We start from the raw sequence: 11,338 nt of genomic DNA on the forward strand, positions 1-11,338 counted from the left end.
TAGCATGGTGAAACAGAGATGTTGATGGCTAAGAGATAAACTCAAATGAGCAAGGCACAATAATATCATGAGGAAATCTTCCGAACTGTGAATACTACCAAAATATATATCGGAATCACTTTCATCCAAATCCTATACCTACCAACCAGGAAAATAAATATAACTTTGCTTGAGATTATCAAGAGAGCCAATAGGTAATTTGCTGCATTGGCATGAAGGCTTCTAACGCAAGAGGAGAAATAGTCAGAACAAGTGCAATTGCTTGACATGTACGACGAGAGCAAATAGATTAGAGGGATCCTGTTTGTTGATGGGATTGGTGATGTTAAGGTGTCCCATGTTGACAAAGTAGACAGGGATGAGTTTGGATAGTGTTATGGTCCAGCCGAAACAAATAATATAAGCCAGGGGTATCAGGTCATTTGTCAGTTTTATTTCATTGAAATTGCAGAAAATAATAAAACAATGTGCATTTGTGCACGATGTTAAATGGCAAATAAACATAAAGCAACAGTGTCCACGAGCAAAGTTGCATTCTCACAGTGTGTGCCAATAAAGACCATATTTTTCAGACATCCTGAAGCAAATTTTGCCAAATTAAAAAATAGTGACAATTTCTCTTTGATTCATCAAGGACACAAATACATCTTTTTGCAAATTTTGCAAAAAAATAGTATTGCCAAGTGAACTTTGGATATAATATTAAAGGAGATAACTTAAAAAGTGTATGAAAGAGCCTACATTAACCCAAAAAAGGCCTACACATGTACCTATATTTAGACCAGGACCAAACTGTGACAAGCGCACACCCTTGTAGCACCCTCTCCAAAACTCCAATCCCTCCTGGGTGTCTATTATGGGACCAAACTTAGTCGAAAAGATCGTCCCAGGAGCACTGAGACAACTGTAGCTGGAAAAGGTCAACAGCAATATGGCTAAACAATATTGATAATTTAATGTAGCGCTTGATATTATAACAAATGTTGGTTTATAATTCACAATAACCTCTATATGTTGATAATTTACCTAGAAAGCAGCACTCTAACAACAGCGTCAATCGCCTGTATAGCACCTTGGGAGGCATTCCTTCTAGTATGGTAGCTTTGTAGATCTTGTAAGTCTATCCTTTTATAAAACTGAATTGTGACCTCATGAACTCCTTTTGTCCTGCAAATTTAAGACGCCCAAAATTTCAGTTAAAATTCACAGATGATAAGTGTGTTCTTATGAAAATACAACGTTAACAAAGATTCTAAGCTCACCTTGTTTTGTCTTCATCATCATCAAGTTTGATCACAAATGTTTCTGACACAATAGGGAGTGCATGTGCAGTATACAAGCTTTTTCTAGTATCAAAAACAGGTATCTTGTTTCTGAAAACTCTTTCTCCATGCAATTTAACAATCTCTGAAAGCACAGCTTTTTTAGTAACTCCTAATTTTGGCTCAGGGTGGATGGAAACCTAATAAAGAAGTTCAAAAAATCGTGAAACAACAATCATCAGAAAAATTATTCTTATGAAGTCTAAGTTGAGCAAAGTACAAAATATATCAAAAATCATAAGAACAATTTAAGGAACTAGCGGAAACGGGCATGTCTTATTTATTAAGTGTACCAAAGAAAATCAGTATATAACCGATATTCTATTTCACTAATCATTTTGTCTCCAATATGTATAAACCAATGCAATCAGGAGCAAAACACTTACTTTGGGAAAATCAGTACATAACTAACATTTTTTTCACTAATCATTTTTTGTCTCCAATATGAGATATCAATGCAAGCAGGAGAAAATTACTTACTTTGTACAGATAGATTGCAGGGCAATTCACAGATACCCCGAAATAGTTTGTAAAGATGGACAACTTTTTTCCGGCTGATCCATACCCTGGGCGCGCTGCAAGGGAATCCACCCTCTCTTTGTACGCAGGGACCTCCCCACATACCATCTCATCATCATCTACTGCAACATGTGACTGCATATCAATAGGGCAAGAACAGATAAGTGGAATGAAAGTTTGTAATGACCAATTTATTTGATGCAGTCCTATTTTTACTTGAAGAAAAAGGAAACGCCATGTAGCTAAAAATGAATGAAAGTGCACTTTATTGGAGAGGATAGGTGTTTCTTGTGTCAAATGCTCTTGAGTCTATATGCTCCGAAACATAACTCAACAGCTTCATCCTAAACTCAAAGTTCAGCATGCCGTAGTATACAATACTTATAACACAAACAATAGCATACTATATCATTTTGAGAGCAAGAGATACCAAGGGCATATCAACGTGGGTGCAGAGGGGCTCAAGTCCCCCCTACACCCGCTGGACCCATGGAGCCCCCTCCCCCTCCCCCCCCTACCCCAGAAAAAAAAAACACTGAGAAGTAGGGGCTGCTGAAGCTGTCTGATGGCTGAAGGTTGAAGAAGACACGCGATTGGGCCAGACTACCCAGTGAATGTAGTAATGCAATGTCAATTGTGCCAGGTGGCTAGGTGCACACGTCCAGTTGTTCACTAATTGGGCTTTCAACTTAGGCTACGTTCACATGTCCTCGATGGGAACTCATTCCCTCCGGTCCATTAGTGATTAATTAAGTATTAGCTTTTTTTTTTCCAAAAATGGAGTAATTTGATTTTTTAAAGCAACTTTCGTATAGAAACTTTTTGTAAAAAGCACACCGTTTAGCAGTTTGAAAAGCGTGCACGCGGAAAACGAGAGAGAGGAGTTGGGAACAAGGGGTGCCGAACACAGCCTTAGCCATCAGCCGAACTAACATAAATCCAAAATCTCCCATCCAGTCAGGTCATCCCCAATCCCGTACATGGCATCCGGCATGGCGGCATCCCCAACCCTAGCGAGCACAGACAATGCGAGCTGACGGCACAGCGGCACGCGGCATGCAAGGCACCGGTGTGCCATGGGCCTGTGGTGAGGGCTGTTGTGCAAGGCAGGGCAGGCCACGCAGCGGTACTGGCAGCGCAATAACCGGCATTCCGGCTAGCCGACAACTCGGCAAGCTACTGCCTGCGACTTGCCTAACTTGCTGAGGGCGTGCGGTGTGCCGGCGAGCTGCAACGACAACCCAGCCGGTGAAGAAAGGCAAGAAAGTATGCTTAATTTTGCTTTAAATTTTCAAAATCTGGAATGATTCAACCCATTGGAAATTTAGCGTAGTTAAAATTTTGTGTGTCAGCTAGTAATCTATCATCTCTACTCGGCTGCTCCTAGAATTGCAAGTTTGCAACATGTCAAAAAGAACATTGTTGAATGTTATTAAAGTTGCAGCAGTAGTACTCCTACTATAGAGAACAATGAGAATACAAGGCAACCTAAAATGGCGAGTGCAGTTTTGTTGCTCAGATATTGTTAGTGATCTAGGAGTGCTAAACTAATTGTGAGTATCTGTTTGAGATTAGAGCCAAGTGAATATTGGACTGTCGTGTGATGTATTTTGCCTTTTCTTTCTCAATGTTTTCATATGAAACCACTGTAAATTATTACAGCCATGTTTGACTTGTATGTGAGATAATGAGTTTATGTTGGTGCTCAGTTCAGCGCCCCCCCCCCCCCCCCCCATTTTTCTTTCCTGGATCTGCCCCTAAGATACATATGATTAGTGCCATTACCCTCGGATGCTTGGGGAGTAGAGGAGGTGATGATCTACATGTACTTGAGCACATTGGATAGCAGCTTGCCATCGGTGCTTGCTTGAAAAGCACTGGGCTGTTTTTTATTTTGAAAGGAGGACAAAAGCTTTGCCTCATATATTAATAGAGAGGGAAAAAATTATACAAAGTATGTACAGGGCCAGTCAGAAGACCGGCCCGCAGGAGAGAAGTTCTTTAGGTGATATCTCCCAAAAATCCGAACTCCTGCAGCCTAGCCGCTCCGGCTTTGACCCAAGCTCTGCTTTCCTCTTTGATCTTTGCAAGAATTGAGGCTGGTGTTGAGGCTGTGCTTCGAAAGATCCTTGCATTACGCTCCCCCCAGATCTCCCAGGTGACTAGCATCAGTAGAGTTCGCAGAGGGGCTCTTGGGGTGTTGGGGGATTCAACGACGAGGTTCCACCAGTGTTCGATCGAGGGGCAGTCATTTCATTTGTCCATTTGAAGGTCAGTATGCGCCCATCTCTGGATTTCTGTCCAAATCCTCTTAGTGACTCTACATTTGGCCAGAAGGTGAAGCACTGATTCGTCGATTGTGCGGCAGAGGGGGCAAACCTTTTGATTTCGCCAGCCTTGTTTCCCCAATCTGTCAGCCGTCCATAGCCTATTCTGGGTAGCAAGCCAAGAGAAGAATTTGCATTTTGGCGGAAAAGCACTGGGCTGTTCTCCTCCTGTTGCTGCTCCTCCATCTAAAAATAAAATAAAACTAGAATAGTCGCATAGATAATTGAGGTGCAACAGTGAATGCATGCTATGCGTCCTTATATTGAAGTAAATAGTGCACAAACCTTGGAATTACATTTTGAAGAAATGTACATTACTGCTGCTAGCCTGCTACTGCGATTGACATTTTACAAGAAATGTTCACATTGGCCACTAATAGTTATGGATTGTCAACAAATGTGCAATACTGATGAGACCAACATTTCAACATTCTCGAGAAACGTTCAGTACTGCTGTCAACTGCTCCTGACAGATCTAATGTGCAGTTTAACTATAAACCATGAGGTTCTATAGCAAACGACAGGTCACATAAAAAGCAGGTCCTTCCGTCTATAAACCTAGAAACGAGACGACACAACACCATCCTGTAAAATCAAGCGTGGTGTTTCACAATAGAAGACCATTCATTTCTCTATCATGTAAAAGTTCCCCACAAAACAAAGTGGATTCTTCAACCAACTCGAACTTAATAAATAATCATGGGCAGGCTAGACATAGAGATATGAGTGATTGTTATGCACGAATCCAACCGTACAGTAGCAGAATGAAGAAAGTGGGAGCCTCTCAAGCGTGTGCGTACCGGGATCGCCGTCGCCGAAGCGCCGCTCTCCCGTCGTGAGCAGTCGGAGAGAATATTGTTGTTCCGGAGACGGAGGGAGCAGCTGGTGATGGCTTGACGCGCGAAGCAGTAGCAGCCCGCAAAGGATGAGATTCCGGAAGCGGACCTGGGGACGGCGATCGAGAACATGGGGCTGTCGCCGGCGAGCGGAGCAGAGGCGGCGGAAACCCTCGCCGCCACTTGGGCTCCAAGGGGAGCGGCACACGTTGGCTGTCGTCGGCGAGGAGGATGGAGGCCGGGGTCCGAGGTCGGCGAGGCGGACGAGAGGCGGCGGAAACCCTCGCCACCACTTGGGCTCCACGGGAAGCGGCGCGGCGAGACCGCCTCTAGGCAATCGGCTTCGTTGCGTACGATGGGGGAGAGGGAGGGGTTTATTTTTCGAGTGAATTTCGATTTAGTCCCTCTAGTTACCAAATATTTATTTTAGACCCCTTTAACTAATATTTTCACGTTTTTTCTTACCTTTACTTCACTTTAGAATTTTTTCCCCCCAAATACTGGTATTCCCTCCATCTCAAAATATAAAAACTTAGAATTAGATATAACATTTTATAGTACTATAAATTTGAACAAACTTAGGCCGCCGCCATCGTTCGTCTAATGCATAGTTGTCGGATCCCAAAACTAACGATTCAGAAACCGACATGTTTAACTGTATCAAGCTCTGGATCAGTAGATTGATACAGGTTCAACAATCTGGATCTTCATCGCATACATTTGGTAAAGACTTCAAAGGAGATATCTTTATATAAAATAATAGGACATTCACAAGTTTGTGGCTAACTATTACAGCAGAGGCTATACGATGACTCAACTCTGCCGTTTTACTATAGAATTAAACCATCTAACTACACTAGACTTGAAGATTAGGTTTAAAGGGAACTAACTTATGTGATTGAACTCCCAGCTTCGGCAAAAACTCCAATTAAACTCTGAAAAAGAGGGGTTGAAGCAAGGGTGAGTACAACGTACTCAGCAAGCTATTATATTAACCAATAATGAATATATGAAATGGTAATATCTGTGTAGAGCTAGGTTTACTTGCAGAAAGCTGAGAATAAAGAGGTAGAAATCCTGAAATGCTTGATATGCAACAGTATTTAAGAAAATCTTGAATTATATTTCTAACCAAAGTACCATATGAGTCCCGATGCTCAATCCGTGAGCACGGCTATTCGAATAGATTCAAGGATATTCATACTGCAGTAGATGTACGCTTTACCCGCAGTCCACGACTTGCCAATAATCATTAGCTTAGTCATGGCCCAGTATTAGGTTATTAACAATTGTGGCACTTGTTCCATGAACTCTAATCCCCATGCGCTCTGAATGTAACGTTATCAGCAGCGAGAGGAGTTCTGGCGTTCCCGGGGTTTTTAGAGAGAACTGGATGAGAGACCCCATGTCATCTCAACCAGGTTTTCATAAATTCACACACACATCGCGCGATAATCAAGATATTTACCTGCGCCTCGGTAAATATCACATTTGCCCTTCGCGGCATATATTTGCCTCCTTCGCGAGGACTTACATAAGAACCACTGTACAGAGGTACCACACTGTTAATTAACATAATATCTAGGTCTGTCCCCATTCTAGAAGCTGCGGTCGTACTCGTTCGTTTGACATAAGTACTTGGTAAACTTATATCGACCGAGACAGTACTAGCCACCCGGAAATCAACCAAATCTTGCGTACTGTCCCAATCTAAGTTCATTATGTTTTATGCAATCTAACTAGGCAGGGCTAAGCAAAAGCTAGCATATAACTGGTTTGCTATATGTTCAAGTTATGCATTCAAAATCATGAATGGCTAATGCATAGAATAGAGATATAGAATATAGGATAATTATGCTCAAGGGGAGGAATAATAACTTGCCTTGCTCCAACGCAAATGAATCCAAGATAGGCAACCTGATTATACGATTCTCGAAATACCATAGGTTGCCATCCAAAAGACAATAGTCTTTACTGAGAAAGAGGAAGAACCAAATTCAATAAAAGCCATAAAATAATAAGAAAACGATAAACGACTAAGAGGGCTAGGGTTTAAGGTATAACCTATCTCTTTTATAGGGTATAGGGATTATGGGGCTAGTATTTGCTAGTGGTAGGTTTTGGTAGTATAATAGCTAGGGTTTAGTTATATGGGAGTCGACTGTGGAGTAGGACAGTATCTCGGCTAGGCTCTATATTTTATGTGGAGGCTCTCGTGGTTTGGACGATAGGAAATATACTGAATAGTTGATATGGTTAAATAGGCATGTGGCTAATATGGGTTAAGGTTGGCTTTGATAGAATAGTGGCTAAGGTTTAGTTGTTTAGGCCGATATCGAGGTAGGATAAATATCGGCTAGGGTTTTGGGTGTTTGCTAGTCGTCGCTAGAGTTGGACAACATGACGACTAGGTTTGGTATTATTTCTAGCCGTGTCGATAGACAACATATCGGCTAGAAGAATAGGAGGTGGGTGCAGGTTTAGTGGGGCGGAAGTGTTACTCCGACAACCGTGAGTGGCGGCAGAGCGGCTAGGATCACACAGAGCTCAAGAGCTAACTGTGCGGCGTGCAATGGAGGTCGAGGGGATAGTGAAGCTCCGACCGCTGTACGCATCAAGGCGTGGGGTGCCAGGAGCAGCACTTCGACCTTAGGTTTGGTTTTTGCCGGGCTTTACAACCAACGGTCCGACGTTGAGGTCCGTAGACCGCGCAAACGTCCCCATGGAAGGCGTAAAGTTCCAACCGGCGGCTTTTTAGTGGCTAACGGGCATTTTGGAAATAAAAGAAAATATTTGAAAAGCAAATATAAGTTTAAATTGTAAATTCAATTATAAGATTAAATCAAATATTTATTCAAATGGCATTTGAATAAATTAAGGAAATTCAAATAAAATCTTAAAATAGCAAATTTGATATCAAAATGAAGAGTTGAATTTAGATGAATTTAGGTCCAAGTTTCACTAGAATCGGATCTACGGTTTAGGAGATATGTGCTTCTAAAGAATAGGATTTGAATTAAATCTAGAAAATGAGAAAAGTCACTGTGCAGGGGCCCACCTGTCAGTCTTTCTTTTTCTTTTTCTTCTCCTTCTTCTTTCTCCCGTCATCTTCTTCCTCTCTTCTTCTTTTTCTTGCCGGCTACAGAGGAGAGGGAGAGAGTGGGCGCCGGCTCTCCGGTGGACGAAAGGCGGCGACGTCGGCGGCCACACATGTTCCCGAGCACGACGCACCCGGGGAGGGCGGTGGCTGGCGGAGAGAGTGAGGGAGATGGCCGGAACGGCGAGTAGAAGAGCTTATCTTCGGCGGCAAAGAGAGGTGGCGGTGGTGGTTGCTATGGGGTGGGGGAGAAGGGGGAAACAGGAAAAATGGAATCACCTCGTCGAGGCGAACTCGATGGCGCGATGGTTTGGCTTGCGAAGCTCCGGTGAGGGAGATCGGGTGGTGGCGGCCATGGCCGGACATGGGAGAGAAAGAGAGATGGAGCTCTGATTGTATGTAGAGAAGGGGAGGGATGGCCGGCTATTTATAGGGAGAGAAGGCGGTGGGGAGAGGCGGTTCTGGAGGAGGAGGGAAAGAGGAACACGACGACGACAGTGGCGTGAGGAGGAGGATGTCGGCGCCGATTTATGTTTCTTAGCGGCGACGTTTGCGGCGGCGTGCGCCGTGCACGGCACGCGCACCAGGAGGCGGCGGCGGCTCGGCTGGGGTGTGGGCCGATTTGGGCCGGCTCGGCTTAGCTGGGCCGGCAGCCCAAGAAGGAGGAGGAAAATAGAAGATAAAAGAAAAGGGATTGGGCCAAAAAGGAAGAAAGAATGGAGTTTCGGCCCGATGACAAAAAGAAAGAAGCCTAATTTGAATACTTGATTTGGATAACTAGGTTTTGCAAAGAATTTGAATTTGGAAAGAATTCACAAAAGATATTTCCTAATTTATTTGAGTGCAATATTTAGAGGTGGAGTTTGAGGGAATTTATTTGGAAGCACTCAAATAGGAATGGAAATTAATAATATTCCTCAAAATATTTTTGGGAATATAGAAGGGAATTAGTTGAAGGCAATAAATAGGATTTGAACTCTAAAATTGGTGTTATGTATATTTGTGGCTAAAAGGGGAAGTTGAGTGAAGAATATAAATTGGAATTTTCTTAGCACAAGAGCAATTATTCACAATATTTGCAATAATACAATTCTTGTGCCAAAGAGGAAATCAAGCTACAGAAATTAAATTGGTGGCTAGATCAAAAGGAGGAATTTGGATATTTGGATCAAGAATCAAAGGATGGGTTTAAGATCAAAGGATGGGCTAACAATTAATTCCAATGAGATTGGAATTACTTTGGTCTAGGTTCAAGGACAAAAATTGGAGGATTTCTTGGACCATAATTCATAATAATAAAAATGGTTTTTAAACTAAATTTGAATAAAAGAGTTTTAGTCGAAAGAAGGTTTAATATTTGAAAATAGAATTTCAACAAGAAATACCAAATATGTTTTTAAATGAAAAACACAAAAGGGATTAAATACCAGAGAGGTTTTATGCGAGTTAGTTTTAGGAGGTCCCTCTAATTATATTTTCCTAGGTTTAGAAGGTTATTAAGAACATAAGAATCAGCATGATGCAAGATTAGAAAATGACACATTTTCAGAATGTTACAATAGTGCAGCGAGGAGGAGATCAAAAGAGGAAAAGGGCCCATGGGGTGAAAGAATTTAAGAATAAGCTCATCAGCTAATACCAGAAATCTTCACCCCCTAAATTTTACAAAACCGTGTAATTTGGGTCCTATAGCAATATAGGATCTCTAATTTCGCTGATGTGGCATCCTAGTCATCAAAATAATAATACAAAAAATTATGGGATCCACATGTAAGTGAGAAAAAAATGTGGGTTCCCATCTCTTCTTTCTTCTCCTTTTCTCTTTTCTTTCTTCTCTTCAACTGGCGGCAGGAGGGACGACACGAGCGAGCGGGCGGCAGAGGGGGTAGACGCTTGGTGGGGTAGCGGCGGGTAAAGCAGGTAGGCGAGGCAGAGCAGACAACGGGCGAAGGAGGGGGCAACAACGATGGAGGTGGCCGTAGGAGGAGCAGCGGCGAGCGAATTCCGCCCGGCGACGATGACTTCCCAGGCTCGCCGAAGAAGAAAAGAAAGAAAAGAGAAAAGAGAAAAGAGAAGAGAGGAAAGAATGGATGCAGACCCCACATTTTTCTTCTTCCCACTTACATGTGGGCCCTAGAATGCCAAGTAGGATGCTACGTCAACAAAACACCCATATATACTGCCATGGGATCTATTTTACACGGTTTTGATTATTTGAGGGGTAGATATTTCTGTTGGCAATTAGGGATGTTATACAGACTCGGCGTAAAGTTGAGGGACAACAAGTGAACTTGTTCCAAGAAATTACCCTCCTCGACATTTGGCCCACGAATTCTTTTTTATGATAAAATTGCCACGCAAGCAACACGTTAGCATGAGTGGACCAAATTAACGTGCCAAACCGCTATCCCGGACTGCCAAAGTACTATATTTGCATTGGTTTTGTGAGTTGAATTGCACCGCAGTTGAGAGGCGCAAATTGAATTCGACTTATACTTAAGGGATATTAGTGGACTTTATTCTTTTTGTTCCTACTAGTTGTGAGCAGAGAAGCCTCGTAAACATGGCCCACCTAGTGCGTGGGCGTCTGGCTAGGCACCCAGGGTCCAACCCCCGGCTGCGAGCGTACCGGCGTACGTGTCAACGCGAGGCGTTGACGGAAAGATCGGTAGAAAACTAAGAGGCTAATCCCCTCGTGGTTGCGCACGGCAATGCATCTCGCCATGCGTGATGCAACGCGCGTTCGGAATGGAAATGATTATAAAAATTCAAAGCATTATCAAAACGCAGATCAAACAGGAAGGGATTCGATTGAAAACAAAAAAATTTACTCAGCTTATGTTTAGCAATTCCATAATCTTTTTACAGCGTCCATGGAGAGCTTTGCTGTCGACAAGAACAAAGATATAGCTGGTACGTAATATGGTACATGAGCTCCTTTATATAGTTCTCTCCTTATTCTAATGGAGTAATAGCAATATGATTAGGTTATGCTTTTAACTCAATATCTAATGATCAGCAACAGTAATCGTGTCGAATGATTAGCCTTAGAAGCAAACAATATCACAACAACGTAACATGATACACTTTACGCGGACTACACTTTAAGTTTCAACAACATACCAACCAGCGCCTCAGTGTTATCAAAATAACAAAAGTACGTCAATTTCTAACGTACATTGACTTGGAAATTTTTCTTATGAGACAGTAAAAATAATAAATGAGGTCGCCCACTGC

The 11,338-nt window shown here is 42.6% G+C and overlaps 1 long non-coding RNA gene across 1 annotated transcript; it reads right to left on the bottom strand.

Annotated features, from left to right (window-relative positions):
• Window positions 1–5,723: 5,723 nt before the first annotated feature.
• On the bottom strand, window positions 5,724–8,110 carry LOC136351264 (uncharacterized). The gene is made up of 3 exons (XR_010739666.1): window positions 8,063–8,110; window positions 6,887–6,978; window positions 5,724–5,939 (listed from the first exon to the last, which is right to left on the bottom strand). It is a non-coding gene; the product is annotated as an uncharacterized lncRNA (long non-coding RNA).
• Window positions 8,111–11,338: the final 3,228 nt, after the last annotated feature.

This window comes from Oryza sativa, chromosome 2 (assembly GCF_034140825.1).
Source record: "Oryza sativa Japonica Group chromosome 2, ASM3414082v1".
NCBI lineage: Eukaryota > Viridiplantae > Streptophyta > Magnoliopsida > Poales > Poaceae > Oryza > Oryza sativa.